This window comes from Tupaia chinensis, unplaced genomic scaffold (assembly GCF_000334495.1).
Source record: "Tupaia chinensis unplaced genomic scaffold, TupChi_1.0 Scaffold144346_1, whole genome shotgun sequence".
Taxonomy (NCBI): Eukaryota; Metazoa; Chordata; class Mammalia; order Scandentia; family Tupaiidae; genus Tupaia; species Tupaia belangeri.
This window is the reverse complement of record NW_006204205.1, coordinates 5291356-5318689: the sequence shown is the minus strand read 5'-3', so window position 1 is coordinate 5318689 and position 27334 is coordinate 5291356. Positions and strand designations below refer to the sequence as shown.

Here is a 27334-nt window from a genome sequence, read left to right as displayed (position 1 = left end):
CCCACGGCGCTTCCTGGACCGGGGAGCGACGGCGGCGGCCACCTCGGGGGAGCTCCTGCTACTCTAACAGGTTGTTTTACCCGGCGCCTGCTGCGGTGGTCGTGATTTTTGATAACGGGTGTGGTAGGGAGCTTTTTTTGATAACGGGTGTGTTAGGTAGCGGCTTGCTGTTGCCTCTTTAAGAGCCTGAAAGGAGCTCCGATCCGCTGACTTAGGGACGAGAAACAGCGTTGGGATTCCTCCTTGGCTGTAATCATTTTAAACGAGAATGTTAAGGTTTTGATAGTTGTGTGCAGTTTACAGAATTTAAACGTTTCGCTAAATGGCCTGGCATATAGTAGGTGCTCAATAAAATATTTCTTGAATGAGTCGTGAAACAGCAAAGCTCATCACACAGCTGGTAATACCTTCTTGACTCAGTAAGGAAAAAACGTTGGCAGACAACATGTAGTTTCATATATGCTTTTTTTTGGCTTTTACCTAATGCTTTCGGACTGCTGACAAATATGATCAATTATTATGCCCAGTATTACGAACAGAGATAATATGCTTGAGATACGGAATTTTTTAAAGGACTATTTTATGTCACTTTATTTATTATTGCAATTATTTTTTATTAGACCAGAGACAGAGAAGGATAGTGAGAAAGCAAACTGCCAGGTCCAGGACTTGAGCCACAGTTGGCCATGTTGGAGTCCAGGACGACCCTAACAACCACATCACCTGCCGGCCCCAATGTGAAATTTGTTATTTTGAGAAAAGTTGGTATATATTCACTACACCTTAAAATCAGGCCTTGTTTTTAATTTTGTTCCAAAATAATGGAGAAGATAAGGAGATGTGTGGATTGTATTTTGATATGCGACCCAGTTTTCTATGTGATTATGAGTAAAGACATTTATGTCCTTTTGGTGGATGGTGGCCTGGTGTCGAACTTCATTTAGAGCAAGAAAGGACTCTAAACACAGGGAGGTAAAACCCATTTTGCACTAAAATAATTAAACTTGATTTACTCGACAAATACGGACCTGTTACGCTTTGAGACTAGTGTTAGGTGCAGAGTTTCTGGGGATGAACAAGACCCAGAGTTATCCGTTTCTTAAACATAAGCATAAAGTTCTTGTTATTGAGGTCACAAGTGGGGACTGTCTTAACCCCAGTGTCTCCTGAAGCTGGGTAAGGTGGCAGGTGAACTGCAGGAAGTGTAAATTCGTAACAGTCTATTTAAAGGTTAATAAGTAACTTTATAGGGCTGAGAGTATTGGGTTACACTTTCATATTGTCAGTTTAATAAAATCTACACAGTTTAAAAGGAAAGGAGGAAGAGGTTTTAAAAACTTGAAATTCTCTTTCCTGTTTTAGAAAATTTTGGTACAAAGTATTTACTGAAGGGGGGTAACATACTTCTTGTTTTGTTTTGTGTAAATAATTTTTGTAATAACAGCATTTTTATTTTCAAAATTCCCCAGAGATAAACAGTAGATTCCTTTTCTATAAGAATTGTTTTAAAATAAAGCACCTTCAGGAATTTTGACCTTTTGTTCTCTATTTACAAATATGGAATTGACTAATGTTGAAGAGGGAAGGATTATTAGTCATTTGTGGTTCTGTATTTGGACTTTTCCTGTGTTATTACAACTGTGATAAAACTGCTTATTTAAAAACAGGTGAGATTTTAAGAGTATTGCATTTATTTTGAAGATAAATTGCATTGCCGATTTTTAATCTTAAATTTTTAAAGAATTATTTATTTGAGTCTATTCATTTTATTTTTACTTTTTAAAATTATTTATTTAAAAATTATTTATTTAATCCCATTTGTTATTGTTTTTTAATTTGATCACACAGAGATAGAGAGAAAGGGAAAGTGAGAAAGCAAGTCACCAGGTCTGGAACTCGAACCATGGTTGGCCATGTGGGAATCCAGCGCCTTTAATGACCAACCATGCCACCTGCCAGCCCCCATTCATTTTATTTTAATTTGACCAGAGAGAGAAAGAGAGAACGTGAGAAAGCAAGCCACCAGGTCCAGGACTCAAACCGTGGTGTTGGCTATGTGAGAATGTCCAGCGCTTTAACCACCACACCACCTGCTGGTTGGGTAATTTTAATGTTTTTTAAAAAGTCTTTTATTTGGCTTCTTTAGAAATTCAAATTAATGTGCTCCAAAGTGTATGTTGATCTTTACAAAATAATGTATATTACTTAGTTTTTAACGGTTAGCTTTTGACTTTAGGTGGACCCTTTTGACTTAGGATGTTCGAAATACTGTATACGTTGTGAAGATGGTATCTTTGTTCAGGTACAACTTTCAGATTTTAGACTTCTGCCTAGGAATAATAATAAGGAAGGAAATCCCTCAGATTTTAGTGGTAGGGAGTTTGTGATAGTTTAGGAAGAGTTACTTGGCAATACTCTCCTGGCAGTCTGGTGTTGATGAGAAACCTGATGGTAAATGATAATAGTGATGGTAAAGAACACTGGAAGTGAGCTGTGGTATGCGAAGTGAAAAGTAGGCAAGCCGTTGATAGTCATCTGCACTGAGAAGTTAAGTAATTTTTCTGGAAAATAAGGATGCATAATGATTATTCTTTGTACTTTCAAAATATTCCTACCTTGTAGTAATTCTTAATGTTTCAAGGCTAAATGCATTCCAGGGTTACCGTCTTTTTATAGCAAAAAAATCTCACCCCAGCCCCCCCAAAATTCTCAAGCTATCTGAGCATGAACTTCTAAGTGGGTAAGCAACAAAATGGAAGTGTCAGGACTCATGATTTAGTCCTTGCAAAAGGCACCTAGATTGAATGTGAACTTATCTAATACTTTCTAGGAAAAAGGAGTCGGGCCATTCTGACTCAAGTACATTTACAGGTGTTTCACAGCGGCAGGATATAGACAACTCATTACCAAGCCTTTTCGGCATTTCAATTCAGAAACTCCCTTTGGATGGTGTCCCAGAGCAGTCTCAGCTAAATCCTGCTCTGTTCATTATTTGTTAGTATTAACACTTGGGCTTTTAACTGAGGCAGCAGAACACATGAAGTTAAAAATTAATTAGCTAAATTCCGAGTTTTTCTAGGTAGGTTGGAGAGGAAAAAAAACTAAAAAAAAAAAAAAAGAAAAAAAAAGTGCCCTCAACTAAGTGGCAACTAAATATTATGGATAAAGAACACTTTTCACTCAGTTCCTCTCAAGCATGCACAGAGAACCTATAAAGTCATCCTCTGAGACAGTTCTCAAACATTAGTAATGCTTAAAAAAGTGTTAAAATGGTTCATGAAAGAACTATTTTAAGAACACTGCAACAGGGAGCCGGACATTGGCATAGTAAAACATAATGCTCTGTGGAGCTGACCCAAGTGGGAAGGTTACCAGATTTAAGCTCCAGGGGCTGACAGGTAGCATGGTGGTCAAGGCGTTGGACTCCCACATGGCTGACAGTGGCTCGAATCCCAGGCCTGGCAGCTTACTTTTTCACTCACTCTTCTCTCTCTCTCTCTCTTGGGTCAAATTAAAAAAAAAAAAAAATAGGAGTGTAATGCTTATGTTGCTGGACTCCCACGTACTTGACTGTGGTTTGAGTCCTGACCTGGCAGCTTAAAACTCACGCCATGTGCATGTGCGTGCATGCCCAAAACTGAGGGGAGAATGGAGGAGAAAGAATTTCCAGTATGGGCATCTCCCCTGGGGAGGTGATTTCTCACGGTCTGTCTCTCTCTCTCTGTCTCTCCAGCAAGTGCACACGCCCTATAGCAAAAATCTCTCTTAAGAAGAAAATAAATAAAAAGAAAAAAAAAGGCTCAAGCACAAAACAACTTTCACTGTGCATTTTACCATATTCCATGCTTTAAGTCTTGCTTTGCCTCTGCATGAGCTGCTGAAAAAAATCAGGAGCTCTTCTAGTCACTTTTAGGTAATAAGTTCTGCTCATTTGTCAAGAATAGCCTTGCTGTTGTTATTAGAAGATATAGTTCAGTATAATAATGAGTGTTTAAACTCTTAACATAGTTAGAAACCTTTTTTTTTTTTTTCCTTTTTTAAGCTCAGAACTGCAGCATATCTAGAAGCCTGCTTTGGAAGAAAGCTCTAGTAGTTGTCTTCTCTTTTTATTTTGCCAGTCCCTCTTCAATATGGTATTCTTATCTGTTCGGGGTTCAGTTCAGTGGGAAAAGGAATTGGGGAAAAGATTTTTTTTTTGAGAATTATTTTATTTTATTCATTCATTCATTCATTCATTTTAATTTGACCAGAGAGAGACAGAGAAAGTATGCTGCCAGGTCCAGGCCTTGAACAGTGGTCAGCCATGTGAGTGTGTCCAGCGCCTTAACCACCATGCCACCTGCTGGTCCTTGAAAAGATGTGGTTTTAATGTGGCTCATTGATTGTGATCTGAGTTGAACAGGTTGTTCAGAGCTGATTTGGATACTTTCAGAAGCGCTGGAAATGGCTTTCTTGAGGAGTCTATGTCTGGAAATCTCTGTAATTCCTGTGATGTAATTCTTCTCTGGCTCCAGTTCATTTAGCCTTTCAATTTCCCTCATTTGGGCTTATTTTGCCCAGAGAGAGTTTTTGCGTCAGTTTTTAAAGTAGATCTGTAACTTTTATAGCAGACTACCCATGCTTTATTATGGTGGTTTCATATGACAGAGTTGCAAACATTCCGCTGGGACCTTGGTAATCCTGTCTTTCCGACTCCTTCTGTCAAGTATCCCCACTTCAACAGTACTTTCAGGCCCACAGTCCATTCATTGCTGCTACCACTGTTTACCACTTGTCCCCAACCCCTCCTTCTCCATGTCTTCACTTGAATTTTTACCCTGCTTTGAATCTGTGGTCCACTGTGATCATTTCTCCCTTCCATATACACTCAATCCCCTTGCCACACTCATCCCTCTGTTGTACTTAATCTGACCAGCTCCACACCCTTTCATTATTGACTTTTAAGTTGTTTTTTTTTTTTTTCCCCATAGGGTGTGTGCATTTGCCGGAGAGAGACAGACATAGTGAGAGTGAAAGTGAGGACACCTCTCCCCTGCCCCCCGCCAGGAGGATGGCTGTGGCTGTGCTGCACCCCCTTCTCCTCCCATTCTCCTCCTGGGACCTTGGGCACACATGCACACGTGGCTGGCATGAGTTTCAAGCTGTCCGAGGTTTGGACTCGAACTGTGATCGGCCATGTAGGAGTCCAGTGCCTTAACCATTACACCACCTACTAGCCCTACCCCACACCTTTTAAATCCAGTTCTCCATCTCGTATAGCCTGTGGAATCCCTAGGGCTTGGTGGGCACTTACACTTACGGAATGAATGGCTGCTTATTTCGTTACTCATGTCTTTGGTAACAGTTTATATGTGTGTTTCTTGTGAAAATTTTTTTAAATTTAATTTTTTAATTGCCCGTTGGGCAATTGAGGATGTTTTGCAGAAAACACATCTACAGTATTTTGACCCAGGTCTCCCTTAAATTCATAGCCACTGACCTCAGGAGGACTCTCTGTGCTGTCCACAGTCCTGTAAGCCCATTCCATTTCTCTGGTTGTATCACTGCCCCATTCCTCTAAATGGCTGTAGAACACCTATTCCCATATTCTCTTCTGCATTCTCATTGATGACCTTGTTTCCTGTATCCTAAAAATGAAGGAATTCAGAAGAAAACTTTTCCATGTCTTCTCACATCTTTACCCAGACTCTGTATTTCCTGCTGTTCTGTTACCATTGCTCCACCCCTTGCCCTTGGTCCTAGCTACTTTCTCCTGTCAAGGACACTGTGTTACTGTGTATTCACTCCATTTTGCATACCAGCGAGCCGCATCATTTTCTCATTTTTTTCTAGACTATTCCTGTCAGCATATAGATATACCGAAATACCACTCATTTTTGAAGAACCTTCTCTAATATCATGTCTTTAATGACCTCTCTCCAAAAAAGTTGGTGCTTGTGGTTACTCGTACTCCTTGTCTTTTTTTTGACCCACCACAGTCAGGTTTTTTTCTCCTCCATTCTATCATAGCATTTCTTTTTGAAGTCACTAGTGACCTTGGTGGTAAATTTCTTAATCCTCAGTCCTAATCTCACTGGGTGCAGTATTCTTGGTTGATATTCTTTTTTCTTTAAACATTTCTTCTTCCTGGTTCTGGGGTATTTTCTGCTTATTTTCATGTCTTTTGCTTGTTCTTTTTCATTGCCCCACTTCTAAAAAGTGAGGCAGTGTTCCAGGGATATATGTTTAGACCGCTTCTGTATTTATATTTAGTCCCTTATGATCTCATTCTATCTAGCTAGAATTATCATATATTTCAAACCAACAATTTTATCTCTAGTCTGGATCTCTTTCCTGACCTCCAGACCTGAATATCTGTCTGCCCACTCAGCTTTTTCAATTATATGTCTAATAGGCATCCCAGATTAACATGTCACAACTCAACTTCTTGTCTTCTCTCTCCATTCTCCCTGCCCCAATAATTGTTCCCATTTTATTCTTCCTCATCTCAGGAAATGTCAACTCCATCTTTCATTTTCTGTGGCTGAAAACCTTGTAGACATTCTTGGCTGCTTTTTTCTTCATACTCCCACATCTAATTCAAATAATGTGTCACAAAAGTATGCCCTTATCTACCTTAAAAGCTGCCTTAAGAAGCCTGGGACCAGCCAATGTTGCTGAACTCCCACATAGTTGACTGTGGTTCGAGTCCTGGACCCTGCCACTTAAAACTCACACTGGGTGCCTGTGTGTGGGTGTGTGCCCAATATCTTGAAAGGAGAATGGAGGAGGAGGGATTGTGGCATGGCCATCCCCTTGAGGGGCGATGTCTTGCTTTCTCTTTCTATCTCTCATGCAAGTGCATGCACCCTATAGCAAAAGCCTCTCAAAAAAAAAAAAAAAAAAGGCCTAGCAGGTGGTGTAGTGGTTAAAGTGCTGAACTCCCACATGACCAATGGTTTGAGTCTGGGACCTGGCAGCATAAGAATCATGGGGGTGAGGGGGGTGAGGGGAGCAGCAGGTGGCGCGGTGGTTAAGGTGCTGGACTCCCACATGGATGACTGTGGTTCAAGTCCTGGACCTGGTAGCTCCCATTTCTCTCTCTCTCTCTCTGCCTCTGGTCAAATTAAGAAAAAGTAAATAATAAATAAAATTAAAATAATTCTTAAAAAAAAAAATCATACCTGGCGTATGTGATGTGTGCCCCAAATCCCAGGAGAGTGGAGGATAAGGGATTGCAGCATGGCCGGGGTTGGGGGGGGGTGGAGGTGATGATTTTGGTGATCTGTCACTTTCCCTCTCACTGTGTGTCTCTCTCTCTCCGGAGTACATGCACCCTGTGGCAGAAACCTTAAAAAAAAAAAAAAAGCTGCCTTAAGGACGAATGTTGTAACCAGGATTTGCCATCTTCAGCGCTGCCGCCTCTAAGCAATCCCATCTACTGTTTAGTAGCCTTTCTCTCTCTCTGCTGCTTTTGCTCTTTTCTCAACACAGCAACGGGGGGGGGGGTCCTTTTAAAATATAAATCCGACGATTTTATTTCCATGTTCAAAACTGTTCGGTGGCTTTCCATGTCATTTAGAGTAAAAACCAGAATACTTAAAATGCCTGCAAGACCCTTCATGATCTGTACCTGCTGCCTTTCTGATTTCATGTCTACCAGTTTCTCCTTGGCTGTCTCCACTCCAGCCAGGATTCTTGAATCTCCACCAGTCTTGCTTTAGTGCCTATGGGTTAGAGCTTTAGTCACTGCAGAATTAGCAGTTTTCAGAACGTGGGTAGCAAATGGTGGGCAGTCTCATTTCCTGAAAGAATGACTACTTAATTTGTTATTCTTGTCTTTGGTAATAGTTTATATACATGTTTCTTTCTTTCTTTCTTTCTTTCTTTTTCTTTGTCAACGGACGCATGTGCTTGCCAGAGAAAAGAGGGAGAAAGAGAAAGCACACCTCCCCACCCACCCCCAGTGGGTTATAGTCATGCTACAATCCTTTTTTCTCCACTTCTCTATCTCTTTGGATCCTAGGAATTCACACACATGTGCCTGTTGTGTTTTTCAAGCACCCGTGGTGAGACTCGAATCACTGTCAGCTACGTGGGATCTGGGTCCCAGTGCACAGCGTCCAACCACCGTGCTATGGCATCAGCCCTCTGTATTTATCTATAACTAAAAGTATTCTAACTTAAAACTGCATAGTTCTACACCAGTTAAGTATGGAATAAGAGGAAAAAGTATTTCTCAAGTCAAATTTTCTGCACAGAAAAGTGAAAGCACATAGTGAATTAGTAGTGGAAGGAGGCGTTAGGAAAGAAATGAAGAAGGGTAAGGCAAGTGGAATGAAAAAAAGGAAAACCTGATTTGGAACTAAGGTTACGCCGCTTTAAAAAAGCCCTATTTTTGGTTTGTCTCGTATTTCTTTCAAGTGATGTTGAACAGAGTGTTGATTATATACGTGGACTTAGACACTTGGGCAGTAATACGTCTTTCTTAAAATCAGGAATGTAGGTTCAAATGATAGTGTCAAAATTTCATTATTTTTCTATTTTTTTGTTACACTTCTTTTGTTAAAGGAAAGTAATTATTAAGAAATGGCATTTTTAGCATTTCTCATTTTTTGTAGAAAGTTCACATAGATGTTTTAAGTTTTTTTTTTTTTTTTTTGGAGAGGTTTTTGCTATAGGGCATGTGCGCTCGCCAGAGAGAGACAGAGAGACTGAAAGTGAGAAACCACCCCCACCACCAGGGGGGATGGCCACGCTGCAATCCCTTCTCCTCCATTCTCCTCTTGGGATCTTGGGCATGCACGCACATCTGTCCCGTGTGGGTTTAAGCCACCGGGTCTGGGACTCAAATCACAGTTGACTACATGGGAGTCCGGCGACATAGCCGTTATGCCAACTGCTGGTCCCTAAGTTTTAAGTTTTAAGGAAAGATTTCCAGGGTACAAAAATTTATTAGTAGGCCTTATCCTCTCAGTATTGCCCTGTCTAATTACACTTCCTTTCATAAAGGGGAAACATAAGTAGTTAAATTTCTTTTATGTTGTGTTTCCATGGTACACTAGCAGCTAGCTACAATAACATACATAACTACTGAGTAGTGTTTATTAAATGCGCCTACATATTTATGTTCTTAAATGAAAAATGCTTGAACATACTTAAATGCATATTTTAAAATTGCATTTTACGGGCAGCCAGGTGGCATAGTGGTTAAGGTGGCTGGGTTCCACATGGTCAACTGCACGTTTCAAGTCCCAGACTCAGCGGCTTTTAAAAAACACTGGGTACATGTGTGTGCCTGTAAAGAATCCTGAGAGAGGATGGCAGTGTGGTCATCCTCCCAGGGAGAGGAGGGCTTTTTTTCACTTTTCATTTCTCTCTGCCTGTACAGTGTGTGCATGTGCCCTGTAGGAAATTAAAAATAAAATCATATCATTATTTTCAGGTGGGAAATCAGAGTGAAAGAGAAATTAATGATATACACCCTTTCAGTGTTTATTTCTAAGATTTTTCTAAACCTTTTTTTCCTGAGCTGTTGGTCTTATTTCCCGTTAGTTGATTAAAAAACAATCTTTTAGATAAACTATTGAGATGGGTGACTTAGAAGTTCCTTAATGAATAGATAATTTTTTGTGTAAGTATAAATCATTCCCCATAAGCCAGTCTGAACATTGCAGTACTTTTGTATAATATGTAGTAATTTGTACCTTTATTACCAGTTTTCAGAAAGTGGATAGCACATTGGTGGACGTCTCATTTCCTGAAAGAATGACTACTTAATCTGTTACTCATGTCTTTGGTAATAGTTTATATACATGTTTGTTTGTTTGTTTGTTTCTTTTCTTTTTTTTTTTGTCGGAGGATGCATGTGCTTGCTTGAGGTAGAAAGAAATACCTTTTGGGATATTTATGTGACTATACTGTGGATTTGATTTTCATGGCCATTGGAATGTGTGTATGTGTATATATCTGCAGTTTTCATAATATACATTTAAAATTTAGACTCACTATGCTTGATTTTGAATCTTCCCTTTTTGTCAGAGAGAGAGAGAGGACAGACAGATAGTTTTTTTTTTTTTTTTTTTTTTTTAAGCATTTATTTTTAGAGAGAGATTTTGCTATGGAATGAGTGCACTTGCTGGAGAAATGAGAAATCACCCTTGGGGGGGTTGGCCATGCCGCAGTCCCTTCTTCATTTTCCTCTGGGGATCTTGGGCATGCACATACACGCACCCAGCCTGAGTTTCAAGTCTCTGGGTTGGGACTCAAATTGCACTTGGCCATGTGGGAGTCCAGTGCCTTAACCACTGTGTCACTTTCTCTCTCGTTTTTTTTTTTTTTTGAGAGGTTTTTGCTATAGGGCGCTTGCGCTTGCCAGCCAGACAGAGAGAGACATAGAGACAGAAAGCGAGAAATCACCCCCCAGAAGGGATGGTCACACCACAATCCTTTCTCCTCCATTCTCCTCTCGGGATCTTGGGCACGCTCGCACACACGCCCGGCGTGAGTTTTAAGCCACCGGGTCCAGGACGCAAACCGCGGTCGACTACGTGGGAGTCCAGCGACATAGCCATTACGCTAACTGCTGATTCCCACCACTATGTCACTTTCTGACCCCTTTATTATTATTTTTTAAAAATTGACCAGAGAATAAAGAGAGAGAAAGGGAAAGTGAGAAAGCAAGCTGCCAGGTTCGGGATTTGAACTGCGATAGGCTATGTGGGGAGTCTAGTGCCTTAACCACCACTCCAGAGATACATATTTTTTAACAGGACCTCACTGTGCTATGATCCTCCTTCCTCAGCCTCCCAAGTAGCTAGATTACAGGCGTGTGCAGCTGTATCTGTTGTTCAGGTTGTTGGTCAGGGCCTCTAACTAACCAAGTAGGGGGTGCTACCTGAGTACTCCTATGGCTGAAGCTGCTTGATATTTTACTCCTAAGCAATAATACACATAAAAATCAGGCTTAGTATTATATTTTCTTTCACATTAAAGTAAACTTATGAAATTTATAATTTTTAGAAAGCATTTACACACCAAACAATTTTGGATGACTCACAGAGTAAACGTTTGCCTGTAGTTTTGAAATAACCTGTCTGTTTTATAGTCCAGTAATATTCCTTAGAATCTGACATAAACTGCTTAATTCAGTATATATTAGCATTTCACATATGAAATAACCATCTTGGGTTAGTTATGTTTATTTCTGAACTGGTGTTCAGTGTCTAGTGGTTTCTACCACTGAGTTTATTTAGCTATATTCATAGTTTGGGACCTACCATGCTATATTGTTTTAATTTCATAATAGTATCCATAAATTATAAAGTAATCAGAATGGTTATATTGAGAAAGATGAGTACAGTGAGTAGGTGTGACCTGTGTTTCATAAGGAATCATTAAAGTGGTGCATGAAAGTGTTTGTTCATTCTGCTCAGCACATTTGTAAATTTGCTATGTGAAATTGGTTCTTAATCCACTCATAATGAAATGCAAACTATACAGTTGGCTCTCCAAATCTATGGGTTCCCTGTCTGTGGATTCAACCAACAGTAGATTAAAAATGTTATGTTGTTGCTGATGTGCGCTATGTAGTTAGGCCTGTAATGGTTGTGTCTTATACCAGACATGTGCAGACTTTCTTTTTCTTGTCATTATTCCCTAAGCAATACAATATAACATTTATACTGTATTAGGCATTGTAAATAATCTAGCAATGATTTGAAGTATATGGGAAGATGTGTGTAGCTTATATGCAAATCCTGTGCCATTTTATGTAATGAACTTGAGCATCCATGGAGCTTGGGTGTGTGTGTGTGTGTGTCCTGGAACTAATCTCTCCCACTGCCATACTGTATGGGGTGATTGTACTCAACCAGAAAATACAGGCTCACTCATACTCTATATGTAATTTGTCCCTGACACATACTTGGACAATCTCATCTCTGCTCCTTACATGCTAGCCAGGTCAGTCTGTTCAATTTCTTTGCTTGTTCTTGCCTTAGGGCTTTTAGAATGGTTGTTTCCTCTGTCTGAAATGGTCTTCCCCAGGTCTTTGTAAGTCTGGCCCCCTTATCTTTCATATCTCTGCTTAAATAACACCCCCTTCCTCACTACTCATTTTAAAATAGCCTCCCCTAGCCCCTCATTGCTTGCTTACTTTATGGTATTTAAAGGTCCTTGAATTTGTGTATTTTTATTTCTTTACTTTTTATGAGAGCAGGGGCTTTCCATTGTCTTGTTCCTCATTGTCCACAAAGACCAGAACAATGCCTGGTGTCACATGTTGAATAATTGACAGAAGGTGCTAATGTCATCTGTTCTTTCTTGTAAATGATTTTAGTGTACTAATATTTAAAATGTCAAAAGTGTATTTCTTCTAGCCTAAGGATGTAAGAAATTGGTTTATCCTACAAAAGACTGGAAGAGAAAAAGGGGGGACTGCTGTGATGATCCTTGGGTCAGAGTATCAGGTGGAACCAGGAGTGTGCGGAGCTGGTGAGCTGACTGTGCACAGGTTTCCAGCTCCATGTTGGTGGCTTGAGGCTGGCTAGGGTGGGACGTTTACAACATAGGAATCTACAGAAGCTACAAATCAGGCCCTTTTTTTCCAGAGACATAGTTGTTATGAATATTTACTCATCAGCAGACCACCGAGGGGGAACATATGAAATTGCTGTTTTTATTGGTTTAAAAGAAAAGCTTGAATATTGGCTGTTTTTTTTTAAATTTGTTTATTTATATTTATTCACTGTACATTATTACAGTATACAAAATGAGATTTTCCATCCAGAATACACTATATATTGGCTCAGTCAAGGATGTTACCATACATGTTACCGTCAACAAATAATTTTCCATTTCTTGTTTCTTATGCTTTTGTCCCCCCCCCCTTAATTTCCTACCTCTCACACACTGCAATTCCCTATCCTCCTCCCACACTGTCTCTGGTATCTACAGTTCCTTTCCATGCCCGTCCCCCATTTTATTGCTTCACTAAAGATCTTAATTAAATACTTTCAATAGCAGGCATAGCTGATATATACATATCTATGAAGATGTCTGACTTTAGGCATAAACCTCAGTGAGTAGAATGAACATATTATAAAGTAGAACCTAGCTGGTGTTATAGTTTACTGCAGTCATTAAATAGACATTTTTTAATGTAGTTTTTAATCTCAAGAAAAACAATTTTCGTTTTAATAGATCAAAATAAAAAAAATGTTAAGAGAAATTTGCTTAAGACTTAAAGCTAGGAAAAAGGTTAGGATTCAGTTCAAACAGTAGGTAGATGAAACTACCAACAGTTCAAGAGAAGACACAAATCCTTAAATCTGGAAAACAGCATAGAAGAAAATCAGTAATATTTTAGTTAAAAATCATACAATTCTATTTCACCAGTTCAGTCTCATATACTTAATCTCTCTTCTGTTGAATTTGCAATATTACTGTGGTCTGATCTTTCCGTTTAATTTCTTGAAGTTAACATTCACTCTGGACTCGTTCCTACCATTAGGCAGGCCATTTGCTTGTTTGTTTGTTTGTTTGTTGTTGTTTTTTGTACACTTATTTCTGTCTGTCCGACTTTAGTTTTCCTGATGTAGCACTCCCTTCAGAACTTCTTGGAGAGCTGGTCTGATGTCAGTAAATTCCTTCATGTTTTGTTTATTTGAGAATGTTTTTGTCTCTTTTTTCCTGATGAAGGATAATCTTGCCGGGTATAATATTCTTGGTTGAAATTGTTTTACACTTAACACTTTGAATATATTTTCCCATTCTTTTCTTGCTTGCATTGTTTCTGATGAGAGGTCTGATGAGGTGTGATTTGAAAGTAACTTGACGTTTTTCTCTTGCCAGTTTTAGTATCTTGTTTTTTTCTGTGGTTTTGGTCAATCTGGCTATGCTGTGCCTTGGAGAAGATCTTTTCAGGTTGATTCTATGTGGGATCCTTTATATTTCTTGGGTCTTGATATTTGAGTACCTCTCTAGGTTTGCACAGTTTTCTTCTAGGATTTCATTGAATAGATGATCAATGCCTTATTTAGTCTCTTCACCTTCTGGGATACCAATTATCCAGATGTTCGGGCATTTAGTTGTATCTAGTATTACTCATATCTTATTCTCATTTTGGGGGGTTGTTTTCTCAGTCTTTTTGGTGAATTTTTCTAGGTCAGAGCTTCTTTCTTCTGCATTTAAAGATTCTGTCTTCTGCATGATCTAATCTACTTTTAAGACTTTCGAGGGAGGATTTGATTTCCTATATTACATCCTTCATTTCTAACAATTCCATTTGATTCTTTTTTATGGCGTGTATTTCCTCTTTCAGATTGTGCAAGAACTTACTGACCTCCTGGAACTCATTGTCTGTTTTCTCTTGCATCTTCTGGAGTTCCTTGCCTCTCTTGTTTTCTCAGTCTTTTTGGTGAATTTTTCTAGGTCAGAGCTTCTTCTACATTTTAAAATTCTATCTTCTGCCTGATCTAATCTGCTTTTAAGACTTTGGGGGGAGGATTTGATTTCCTATATTACATCCTTCATTTCTAACAATTCCATTTGATTCTTTTTTATGGTGTGTATTTCCTCTTTCAGATTGTGCAAGAACTTGCTGACCTCCTGGAACTCATTGTTTTCTCTTGCATCTTCTGGAGTTCCTTGACTCTCTTCTCTTGCATCTCTGTTAGCTTTGTCACTATGAATATTTAAAATTCTTTATCTGACATTTCCATGAGTTCCCTTGTATTGTCTGTAGAGGATGAGAAGTTATTCTTTTCCCTTAGGGGAGAGATAGTTTCTTGGTTTCTCATATTTCTTATGCCTCTGTGGTGGATTCTGGTCATCTGATGGATTATATGTTTTTATTTCTGGTTATTGCAGTTAAATTTGAGCATTCAGAAGCATGCAGGAGGAGGTGATCTGCAATCTCTAAGCAGTACTGTTTTTCTGTCTTTATGCAGCAGATTCCTGGGAAATTGATGATTAATCTGACCCTAAAAGTATTCAGAAATTTGACTACTAGGCACGTATACCTGTCTAGAAACTCAGTGTGTGGAGGCTGAGCAGAAAAGTGAGGAAGATAAAAGAAAAATTAAAAGAAAACATACAAAAAGAAAAAATAATATAAAAACTGTCTGAAAAAGAAAAAAAATGAAAGCAAAAAATGAGAAGGGCTGCTCAGAATTCAGATAGAGATGGCTGGTGATTGGCTTGTCCTATGTGGGTGGGGAAAAAGGTAAGAATTAGTAAGATAAAAGAGCATCAGAGAGCTAAGAAGTTTAAAAATTAAAAAAGAAAAATTAAAAAAAAGGAGAGAGACAATAAATAGGGTACTCTAACCTGGGTAGATCTTGTGGGGAGGAGAGTGAAGTCTGAGTAGAAGATCTTCAGTTGTCCTAATCCCTGAAAAGGGCCTCTCAGGACTCAACTATAGATGGCTGGTGATTGGCTTTCCTGGCTAGATCTGGAGGGCCAAATAGTTTTTAAAAGTGGTTTAACTTAGTAGCATTAATTAAGTATTTTGGTTTAAAGACAATATTTTCGTGGGAGTCATTGGGATTACATCAACAGTTTACCTTGTTTGTTTTTTAAAGTTATGTTCCTTTCACTTCTGATGATTACCCTGAGATTTATTTAATGTGTAAAAATCGGTTATTTATATGTTCAAAGATTGTTTGACTGTATATATAATTGTTTAACTATTCATTCTTAAATAGGCATAAAAGATCTTCTATACACCTATAAGACTTCTTAACACACTTATAAGAGTGTTCTTGGTTTAGCTGCTGAGCATTAAAATCCTGTCAAAAGTGGTTTCTTTTCTGGTGAAAATAGATCTGCTTCGGTTTTGTTATATATCATTATCTACCATTTATTTTCAGGATAATTTGCATATGTATAATTTACATAATTATGTCTTAATTCAGTTCTCCCCCTAACCGGCTTTTTCTTTCTCCCATTATCTCCAAAGTAAGTGCTTGCTTGCTTTTCTCTGATCAATTACTTTTGGCCACTCTTTGAATTCTGCAACATCTCCTGGGAATCAGCGTCTCTAAATAATGAATGGCAGTCTTGCCACATTGAGCCTTCCTGTCCCAGCCTCCCGGGAAGGTAGGACCACAGGCCTGTGCCGCCATGCTCATCCTGCACAGCCATCCTGTTCGGGGTGTGCCGGCACTGAACCTGGACTTCCCATGGGACTCCAGCTACCACGCAGCGCTGCCCTCCCACTGGTACCCCTGTGTCTGGGTGAGGACTATATAATTTAAATGATTGTTCCTTTACCACAGTGATACCATTACTTGGGGTAGAGTAGGCTTTTTATTTTTTTTGTCTTTTTATTGTTCTTAATCTGGTCTTTTTTCACGTTAAATTACTGCTTGTTCACAGCTCATTCAGTCTTTTTCTCTGCTTCAGAAGTCATTTCTTTTACCGCACAGTGCTTGCTACTTCCTGGATGGCTCATATGTTGCTGAAAACAATTCTCATGTGGTATAGAGAAGCAAAGTAGTTGCTGTGGTTTTTTCAACTGAGAAATGATATATTTGTTATTTAAAGTAGAGACTAGCAGTTAGTCCCTAAATGATGTTTTACTTTTTTAGAGAGATTTTTGTTATAGGATGTGTGTGTTAGCCAGAGAGAGACAGAAAGCGAAAAATCACCCCCCCCCCCCCGGGGGGGTGATGGCCATACTGCAGTCCTTTTTCCTCCATTCTTCTCATGACAATTTGGGCACACATGCACACATGCCTAGAGTGAATTTTAGGTCTCTGGGACTCTAGCTGCATTCAGTTGTGTGGGAGTCCAGCAACTAACTGTTCGTTATTCCATTTCCTGGTCCCCTGAGATGATGTGTGTGTGTGTGTGTGTGTGTGTGTGTGTGTGTGTGTTTAAGAGGTTTTTGCTATAGGGCGCGTGCGCTCGCCAGAAAGAGAGAGAGAGACAGAGAGATAGAAAGTGAGAAATCACTCCCCAGGGAGGATGGCCACACTGCAATCCCTTCTCCTCCATTCTCCTTTTGGGATCTTGGGCACGCATGCACATACATGTGCCCGGCATGAGTTTAAGCCACCAGGTTCGGGACTCGAACCGTGTGGTTGGCTACACGGGAGTTCAGCGATATAGTCATTACGCTAACTGCTGGTCCCCCTAAAGGATGTTTTTCATCCACATTTACATGTTTGTGTAAGTGCCTCTAACCCCTTGATTAAAATATTACTATTTTTAAAAAACATAATTTCTTATTTTTACATTTGTTTTCCAAATAATGACTTTGTTTTTATAAAAATGGCATATGCATGTACTCTAAAGCTTAAAAGTAAGTCACACAGCGTGGCAGAACTACTGTTTAGAGTCTTACCTGATTTCCAGAGTCAGTAAGGCTGCAAGGCACAGTCAAGTAGCAGAAGGAATATGGACTTTGGAATTCGACACACCTAGGTTTGATCCCTGGCTTTGTCACATGTCATGTATTTGCTGTATGGAATGTTCTTACCCTTGGTGGTTTCATTTTCTTTTTCAGTTAAGTGAAGGTTATTACCTTACCTAGTATTAAACGAGGTAAGAACATAAGGCACTTGATTTCTGGAAAATGTTAATTTTCAGAGGGCACCTGTGCTCAACAGAGAGAAACAGAAAGGGAGGAGGCACCCCCAGAGAGGTGTGGTCCCATCACAGTCCCTTCTCCATTTCTCATCCTGTCAGGACTTGGGACACACGTGCACATGGGCCTGGTGCATTTTTCAAGCCACTGGAGGCCGAGATTTGAAGCATGGTTGGCCATGTGGTATCTGGTTCCCTTTACCATTGAGCTTTGGGGCTGGTCCTGCACCTTTATTTATCCATTCATCAGTTAATGGACATTTGGGTTGCATTTTAGCAATTAAGAATAATGCTTCTGTGAATATGAACATTAATGTACAAGTTTCTTTGTGTGTGTGTGTGTGATTTTTTTTTTTTTTTTTTTTTGCTATAGGGTATGTGCCATTGGGTCCAGAACTTGGACCAGGGAGTTAGTTGACTATGTGGGATCTAGTGCTTTCAGTTCCATGCTATCTGCTGGCCCGTTGCTGTGTATTTTAATTTATTTTTAGTCAAATACTTGGGAGTGGAATTGTTGGGTTATATGAAAATTTTCTTTTCTTTCTTTATTTTTTAAAATAATTTTTATTTAACTTTATTCATTCATTTATTTTAATTTGACCAGAAACATAGGGAGAGAAAAGAGGGAAAACGAGAAGCAAGTCACCAGGTTTGGGACTCAAACTGTGGTCAGCCATGTGGGAATGTCCAGAGCCTTAGCCACCACCCTACATGCTGGTCACCCAACTTCTTTTTTCTTTTAATAATTATTCACTCAGTTTAATTTACTATTATCTATTATATTTAATTTGACCAGAGAGAGAGAGAGAGAGAGAGTGAGAAAGCAAGCCGCCAGGTCTGGGACTTGAACCATGGTTAGCCCTGTGGAAGTCCAGCATCCCAACCATCACACCACCTGCTGGCCCTGTATGATAACTTCTTGTTCAACATTTTGAGGAACTACTAGGCTGTTTTCTAAAGTGGTGGTACCATTTTACATTTCTGCTGGCAGTGTAAGAAATAGGTAGTCTCAATGGCAGTTCAAGTCCTGGACCCGATGACTTGAAAATCCTGCCAGGCATGTGTGCGTGTGCGTTCATGCCCAAGATCCTGGGAGGAGAATAGAGGAGAAGAGATTGTAGCGTGGCCATCCCTGGGGAAGGGGAGGGGGTGATTTCTCTCACTTTCCTTCTCACTGTTCCCCTCCCCTCCCCACTGCAAGTTCCCTAAGGCAAAACCTCTTAAAAAAAAAAATTGATGGCTTCTTGCAACTGGCTTCTCTCACTTAGTACACATTAGGTGTTTAAGGTGTATCATGTTGTAGTATATATCAATATTTCCTTTTAAAAAAATTTTGTTACTTAAATAAGTATTTAACTTATTGTTATTATTTTTAATTTGACCAGAGAAAAGGAGAGAGAGAAGGAAAGTGAGAAATCAAGCTGCCAGGTCTGGGATTCAAACTGAGTCCAGTGCCTTAACCACCACACCACCTGACGACCCCTTTTATTTATTTTTATGGCTGAATACTATTTCGTTGTTTATCCTTATGATATTTTTATATCTAAAGGTATTCAGTGAAGCATTATTTATAAGAAATCAATTGATTTACCTAAGAGAAATGGTGAGGCACATCTGCTAATGGATACGTTTTATTTATTTATTTGTTCGTTTGTATATTTACATTCTTTATAGGCTTGGGTTATCCAGAGTACATGAAAAGGAGAAAATAACACAAAGTAATACTACACTGCAAAGTAACCAACTCGGGGAATCCTCCACTGGGAGGAAACATCTCAAACCTGATGGTAGCACATACACTGCACAGGGACCACTCCTGGCTCCAAGAGCCTCCCTCCAGATTATAAGGAAGTTCTGGGAATAACTAGATTTGCTACAGCCTGGTCCTCTGCCCGTACCAAGGAGGGAAGGGCAAAGCTCCCCATCACTCCTAGATTCATTCTTTTTTGTTTTTTGTTTTTTTGTTTTTGGAGAGGCTTTTATTATAGGGTGCGTGTGCTCGCCAGAGAGACAGAGAGACAGAAAGCGAGAAATCACCCTCCCAGGGGGGATGGCCACGCTGCAATCCATTCTCCTCCATTCTCCTCTCGGGATCTTGGGCACGCACGCACACGCGCCCGGCGTGAGTTTTAAGCCACTGGGTCTGGGACTCGAACCGCGGTCAACTACATGGGAGTCCAGCAACATAACCATTACACTAACTGCTGGTCCCTCATAGATCCAGTCTTGAGCACAGTTCTTATAATTCCCCGGTTCCTTAGGGTGAAACCACAAGGCGATCTCCTCTGCACAACCCACGGAATCACTACCACGAATATGTTCCCGCCAACTTGGATGTAGAAATCCCCTCGGATGGTCCCAGGTTTAGAGTCCTCAGGGTTGGCCTCCCCAAGCATCACTCAGCCTGTCTTAACATTCAGCCCCTCCCAGACCATGGCAACCACTGGCCCTGAATGCTTGTATTTACCAGGCCAGCAAAGAATGGACAGTCCTTTAGGTCAGTGTAGAGTTCCTTGAGAAGATGTTCAGAAGTATGCATCAATTTCATACTAACAAGGTGGAATCCCTTCTTCTCAAAACACTTGACGGTATCTCCCACAAGGCCCCGCTGGACCCCATTGGGCTTGGTGGCAATGAAGGTTCATTCACAGTTTGCCATGATCCCCCTCCAGCTGCTTGAATTTCAACTTCCGCTCTGCAGTCTGCCGCACCGGAAACGTATCCCGTGCCCATGTGTTCCGCTGATGGATAATTTTAAGGGAAAATGATTGTCAGGAGTCAAATCTGGCAACCTGAGTTTGGCTGTTGTGACCACATCTGTTCGTAATTTGTTTGTGTCATCGCTCACCACTTAAATCAGCAGCAGCAGAATAGCCTTTGTCTCATATCTCTTTACCATATCTCATACAGTGCATTCCTACTGGCAGAACTTCAATTGCACTCTGAATGCTACGTGTAGGGGACAGTCTGGGAAATTGTTTGTTTGTTACCCCTCCCCCCACTTGGGTACAAGAAGGCGTGTATAGGGAGTGGTGGACTGGAACAAATGCCAGGTGCTACCTGTGTAATCAAACAGATCTAAAATTCAGCAGAAGCTTTCTGTTTAGTAGACGATAAGGCTTTAAGTGTCATATATTTTGAAAGTGGTAAGATTAAAAAAAAATCTGACTTGAAATTGATTTGTTTAAACACTTTTCTTACTCTTTAAGGTAAACCATTAATTTTCTCTTACTTTCCTTAAGACAGGATGTCAATTCTAGTATTTCCAGTTAGAAAGAAATTAACGTTTGGGGAGTTGGCATGTGGTGTGGTGGTTAAGGGCGCTAGACTCCCATATGGCCAACTACGGTTTGAATCCTGGACCTGGTGGCTTGTTTTCTCCTTCTCTCTGTCTCTCTCTGGTCAAATTTAAGTAAGTAAGTAAGTAAATAAGTAAATAAAGTTAAAATTGAATAATTAAAAAAGAAGAAACTGATGTTTGTAGAAACTTTTTTTGCAGTGTATTTATCTTTGGGTTGAATAAATGAAATAGTGCTAACAGATGTAACTATAAAATTTCCTTATTTTTGGGCCAACAGGTAGCATGGTGGTTAAGGGCACTGAACTCCCACATGGCTGATGGTGATTTGAGTCCCAGGCCTGGCAACTTGCTTTCTTTCTCACTTTCCCTCTTTCTCTCTGTCTGTCCTCCTCTGGTCAAATTAAAATAAATAAATAAAGTTAAATATTCTTTTAAAAAAATTAAATTTTTTTTCCTCATTTTTATTCAATTTTTTAATTGCTAGGTTTTTATAGAATTGAATTAATACAGGGCCAGCTGTGGAATGGTGGTTAAGGTGGCTGGGTCCCACATGGCCCACTGGACCCATGGCTTGACAGACAAATTGGGTGCATGTGCATTGGTGTCCAAAATAAAGGAGGGAGAAGTGGAGAAGTGATCGTGATGTGACCATCCGTACTGAGGGGATGCTGTCTCACTTCTTCTTCCCTTCACACCCTATTCCCCCCCCAACAAGTGCGAGTGTTCTCAGGCAAATTAAAAAAAGAATTAATACATAATTTAAATGTTTCATTTCTTTATTCAGTTATGGTACTTCTATTTCTAATTTGTCAAAGAATGATAGAAGTAATGGTAATCTCTAAAAAGAATATAGACACTAGTAAATATAATGAAATATTTTTTCTTATAACCTAGAATAAAACAAAATTTAGGTTATTAAAATTTTTAATTTTCCTCCTCACTTTTTTTACTCATAGAGCACATGTGCTTGCCAGAGACAGAGTGAAATTGAGAAATCATTTCCTGCGGGGATGCCACGTCACATTCCCTTCAGTCTCCTCTCAAGATTTTGGGCATCCATGCACGATTTTCACGCTGTCCCGGACCACTGCTTGAACTGCCGTTGGTCATGTAGGAGGCCAGTGCCTTAACAACGACACTACCTGGCCCCTCCTCATAACATTTTAAGACAAAGAGCCAAAAGTTGGTTTAGTGTGCTTTTCCCTGAAAAAATACTTACACCTCCATGTTTCACGAGTTAACTGTGTTGGGTAGTTACAGTGATAGTCTTATTAAAAAATATGCTAAATAACTTCCAAATAATTTAGATCGTTCACTATTTAATATTTGAAAACAAGTTACACATGCTAGCTTCAGTTGGCTGCCGCTGGTGGCAACAGAAAGTGTTAGGCTGACTTAGAAACTTAAGTCTGCTTTAGAGATACCTTTTGACTACTTTTAAAGAACCAGGAATTAGATTTATTATAGTCATTTTCAGGCACTGAAATTGAAGGGTTGGTTTCTATCTCCCCCTCCCTCTCTCCAAGTTGATTACTTTTAAAGAGCTCCTTGTATTCAATTGGTAATACAGTTCAACTCTTTGAGCACTGCTGTTTAGTATACTGTTTCAGCAAGTTAAGGAAATTGTTAAACTTTTTTGTTTATGTATTTATGTATTTTTACCATCTTTCCTTTTTTGCTAATTGCTAGAGGGCACGGGTGCTTGAGAGAGGCAGAGACAGAGACAACTCCCCAGGAGGCATGATCACATCACAATTCCTTTTCCTCCAGCATTGCATCATCTCAGGATCTTGGGCATATGCACACACATTCCTGGCCTGTTTTTCAAAGTGCAGGGGCAAGATCTGAACCGTGGTTGTCCATGTAGGATACAGCTACTTATGCACAGGGCTTAACCATTGCACTCAAGGTCATCCCTTTTGGTTATGTATTCTTTAAAGTTTTTCTTTAACTATTTGCTACTTAATGCGCTTTAGAGCTGACATCTAAGAGTTTTCATAAGTTTAAAAAGTTGAAAAAAAGTTGTTTCTAGAGTATTGTATGTTTCTTTTTTAAGAATTATTTAATTTTTAATTTATCATTATTATTATTTTACAGTTTGCTGAAATATAAACTGAAAAATATTTTCAGGGCAAATTTGCTCACCAGAGAAAGATGGAGGAGCTGGGAGTGAGAAAGCAAGTTGCCGAGCACATTCCAGCATTTGAACTGTGCTTGGCCATGTAGGAGTCCAGTGCCTTAACCACCATGCCACCTTCTGGCTCCCATTTTATATGTTTTTAAAGAATATATTTTCCAGGGCTGGCAGGTGGTGTAGTGTTTAAGGGCGCTGGACTCCCACATGACTGACCATAGTTTGAGTTCTGGAACTGGTGTCTTGTTCTCTCTCTCTCTCTCTCTCTTTCTCTTTCTCTCTTCCTCTCTCCCTCTGGTCAAATCTAAAAATAAAAAAGCAAGTAAATAAAAGTTAAATAGGGATCAGCAGATGGCATGGTGGTTAAGGTGCTGGACACTCCCACATGACTAACCATGGTTTGAATCCCGGACCTGGCAGCTTGCTTTCTCACTTTCTCTGTGTCTCGCTCTGGTCAAATTAAAAGAGTAAATCACATTAAATAAATAATTCTTTAAAAAGAATATGTTGACCAAAATCTTGAGCCTGTAGATAATGCTTACTCATTTCCGGTGGCTTTAACTTTCACTTCCAAATTTTAATTCTAAGAGATAGTATTGGGAAGTCAGGGAGCCTTATTAGTTTGCAGCATAAGGCACCATTTCTTTCACTGTTTCTTGCTTTGCTTCCATGAGACTCTTATTAGTCTTTCCCATTTGTCTCTTTGGTGCACTATCTCAAGGTAATGTTCATATTAAGGTTTGGTATGAATAAGAGGCGTGACTTACTAGTTTTTTAAGTTTGTCCCATGAGCAAGAGAGACAGACCAAGAGCAAGAAAGAGAGAGCAGAGAGCTTAGGTGGTCTTTGGCAGTGAACCTGGAAGCTTCCTGTGTACGTCAGCCTTGTAGAGCATCATGTTTTACCATTATATCACCACCTGGTTCCAGAGGCGTAACTTTGTCTTATAACATAGAAGAGCAATTGTGGGGACCAGAAGATGGTGTAATGGTTATGTTGCTGGACTCCCATGTAGTCAACCATCGGTCGCATCCTGGACCTGGTGTATGCACATACACTCACACCAGGTGTATGTGCCTGCACGCCCAAGATCCTGAGAGGAAAATGGAGGAGAAGGGATTGTGGTGGCATGGTCATTGCCCCAGTGAGTGATTTCTTGTTTTCCGTCTTTCTCTCTCTCTCTCTAGTGAGCACATGTGCCCTATAGCAAAAATCCCCCCCCCCTTTTTTTTTTAAAAAAAAAGAGCAATTGTGAAAGGAAATATAGGAAGAGACAAGAAATAATGCTGAGACACATTTTAGGAAAAAAGAAAAGGAAGATGGAAATCTGAAAATTGATTTCCTTAAAACTGTTCAGACCCATGTATCCCCCAAAAAGTATCAAACCTAACATTGGGTTGAAGATCCTTGAGATAAGGAATGTTTATTTTCTGTCTTAATTGGTGTTGTATATTGTGTATTTATCCCTTTAAGTAAATTCAGCCTTTTTTTTTTCTTTTGATGTTCTATACTTATGCCTTTAACTAAATTCTGTTTTGTTTTGTTTTTTACTTCAGAAGTCTTCTTTTGACAAACTGTAACCTTTATGGTGAAACCATAGTAGTTTTTGTTTGTTTGTTTGTTTTGCTCCTACATATGTGTGCTCACCAAATAGAGAGATGGAAAATGAGAAAGCACCCCCTGTGGGCACCACAATCCCCTCTTTTCCATCTCTCTTTCTTTTTGGGATTTTGGGCATGCATGCAAACATACCTGGTGTGTTTCTCAAGCCACTGGGTCTGAGACAACTGGTTGGCCATCTGGAATCCTGCTGCTTTAACTAACAGGCCACAGAGCAACCCCACCGGTGTAGTTTCTGTAATGAGCTACACAACAGTGAACATAGTAATCAGAACCTCATGAAGGTGATTGGAAAATATAAAAATTAGGCAAAAAGAAGGCTGGATCTTCTGACCTTGTACCAAGATATATTCTTGATTATCCAGAGTTAAATATGAAAAAGGAAACCTTGAGAATAATAGAAGAGGGGCCAAGCAGGTGGTGTGGTGGTTAAGGTGCTGGATTTCCACATAGCTGAGAGCAGTTTGAATACTGGACCCGGCGGCTTGAAAATCACAACAAATAAATACATATATACATACATGTAAAAAAAAATTATTAAAAAAAAGAATATGAGAAGAAAACATGGGTCAGTATAAAACCTTGAGTGTGGGAAGGCCTGCACAAGAAGCCATGTAGGGTAATATTTTAAAAAGTGTTTTACTTTTGAGTAAGGTGGAAAATAACAAAATTGTGCTCTTTAAAATAATTTTTGTGCTGGGAACCAGCAGTTAGCGTAATGGCTATGTCGCTGGACTCCCACGTAGTCGACCGTGGTTCGTGTCCCAAACCCGGTGGCTTAAAACTCACGCCGGGTGCATGTGCGTGCGTGCCCAAGATCCTGAGAGGAGAATGGAGGAGAAGGGATTGCGGCGTGACCATCCCCTCTGGAGGGTGATTTCTCGCTTTCTGTCTCTAAAAAAATAATTTTTGTGTTAACAATTAATTAATTAATTAATTATTATTATTTAAAAAGTTATGGTGTGTGTGATGGCTGAAAAAAGAAAGAGAAAGAGAAAGAAAGAGAAAGTGAGGAAGCATCTCCCAAGCTCCATTTTCCTTTCTAAATTTTAGTCATACACACACACACACACCCAGCATGTTTCTTTTTTTCTTTTTTTTTGAGAGGTTTTTGCTATAGGGCGCGTGAGATCGCCAGACAGAGAGACACCTAGAGACAGAAAACGAGAAATCACCCCCCAGGGGGGATGGTCACGCCGCAATCCCTTCTCCTCCATTCTCCTCTCAGGATCTTGGGCACGCACGCACATGCACCCGGCGTGAGTTTTAAGCCACCGGGTCCGGGACGCGAACCGTAGTCGACTGCATGGGAGTCCAGCGACACAGCCATTACGCTAACTGCTGGTTCCCACACCCAGCATGTTTCTCAAATTGCTAGGTCTGGGACTTGTACTGCGCAGTTGGCCATATTGGATCCAGCTACCTTAACCACCATGCCACTGCTTGGTGCCATAAAGTTATTCTATGACCTGTAGTTGCAGGTTGTTATGTTCTTTAGTTTCAAAGTTATCCATTCTGTGTATTGTTTAGTCATGTCAAATTGTCATGTTTAAAATGCTCATAAGGTATTTATAATACATAGTGAAAGTACGTGTTATGATGCATGAATTCATGTACTTAATGCTGTTCTACAAAGACTGATTTAGGGGCTGTGATATGGTAGGTAAAGCAGCTGGCTTCCACTCGGTCAACTGCATGGTCTGAGTCCCAGGTCCATCAGCTTGAGAAAACATGCCAGAAGAGTGTATAAGCTCAAAATAGTGAAAGGAGGGAGAAACAGCAGAAAAAGGATTGTAGCATGACCATTTTCCATGGGGGCGCTTTCTCATTTTCCCTCTTTATTTCTCTCTGCCTCTCTCAGATGAGCATACGCACCCTCTAGCAAAAATTAGGGGGAAAAACCTTGTTTAGAATGGTAGTCTTCTGTTCTGTCAGTACATTAAAATAATCTGGAAGTACTTTTTTTTTCTTTTTAAAGAATTGTTTTATTTAATTTTATTATTTTAAAAAACTTGACCAGAGAGAGAAAGTGAGAAAGCAGCCAGGTCTGGGACTCAAACCATGGTCAACCATGTGGGATCCAGCACCTTAATCACCATGCCACCTGATGGCTTCCTGGAGGTACTTTGAACAAAATACAGATTCTTAGGTGCCAGTCCCATGAATTGGCTAATTTATCTGATGTGGGGCCTTGGCATTAATATTTCTTTCTTTCTTTTTTTTTTTTTTAAATATGGAACGCTTCATGAAATTGTGTGTCATCATGTGCAGGGGCCATGCTAATCTTCTCTGTATCGTTCCAATTTTAGTATATGTGCTGCCGAAGTGAGCACGGCATTAATATTTCTTAAAAGCTCACTAGTTTAGGAACCAGCAGTTGGCGTAATGGCTATGTCGCTGAACTCCCATATAGTCGACTACAGTTTGAGCCCCGGACACAGTGGCTTAAATTCACGCTGGGTGCATGTGCTTGCATGCTCAAGATACCGAGAGGAGAATGGAGGAGAAGGGATTGCGGTGTGGCCATCCCTGTGGGGGGTGATTTCTTGCTTTCTGTCTCTCTTTCTGGCGAGCACACCTGCCCTATAGCAAAAACCTCTCAAAAAAAAAAAACAAAAAAAAAAACAACTCATCAGTTTATTATGCAGCCAGAGATGAAGACCATAATTTTAAAGGATTTGTTTTAGCTTTGGTTATTATTTTCCCTAC

At 39.8% G+C, this 27334-nt stretch overlaps 1 non-coding gene and 1 pseudogene across 1 annotated transcript; both read right to left on the bottom strand.

Moving 5' to 3' along the window:
* Positions 1–19741: 19741 nt before the first annotated feature.
* On the bottom strand, positions 19742–20230 carry LOC106733679 (nucleoside diphosphate kinase A pseudogene; annotated as a pseudogene).
* A 6622-nt stretch (positions 20231–26852) lies between these two features.
* LOC114005748 (U6 spliceosomal RNA) lies at positions 26853–26958 on the bottom strand. The gene has a single exon (XR_003547577.1). It is a non-coding gene; the product is annotated as a U6 spliceosomal RNA (small nuclear RNA).
* Between the last annotated feature and the right edge of the window lie 376 nt (positions 26959–27334).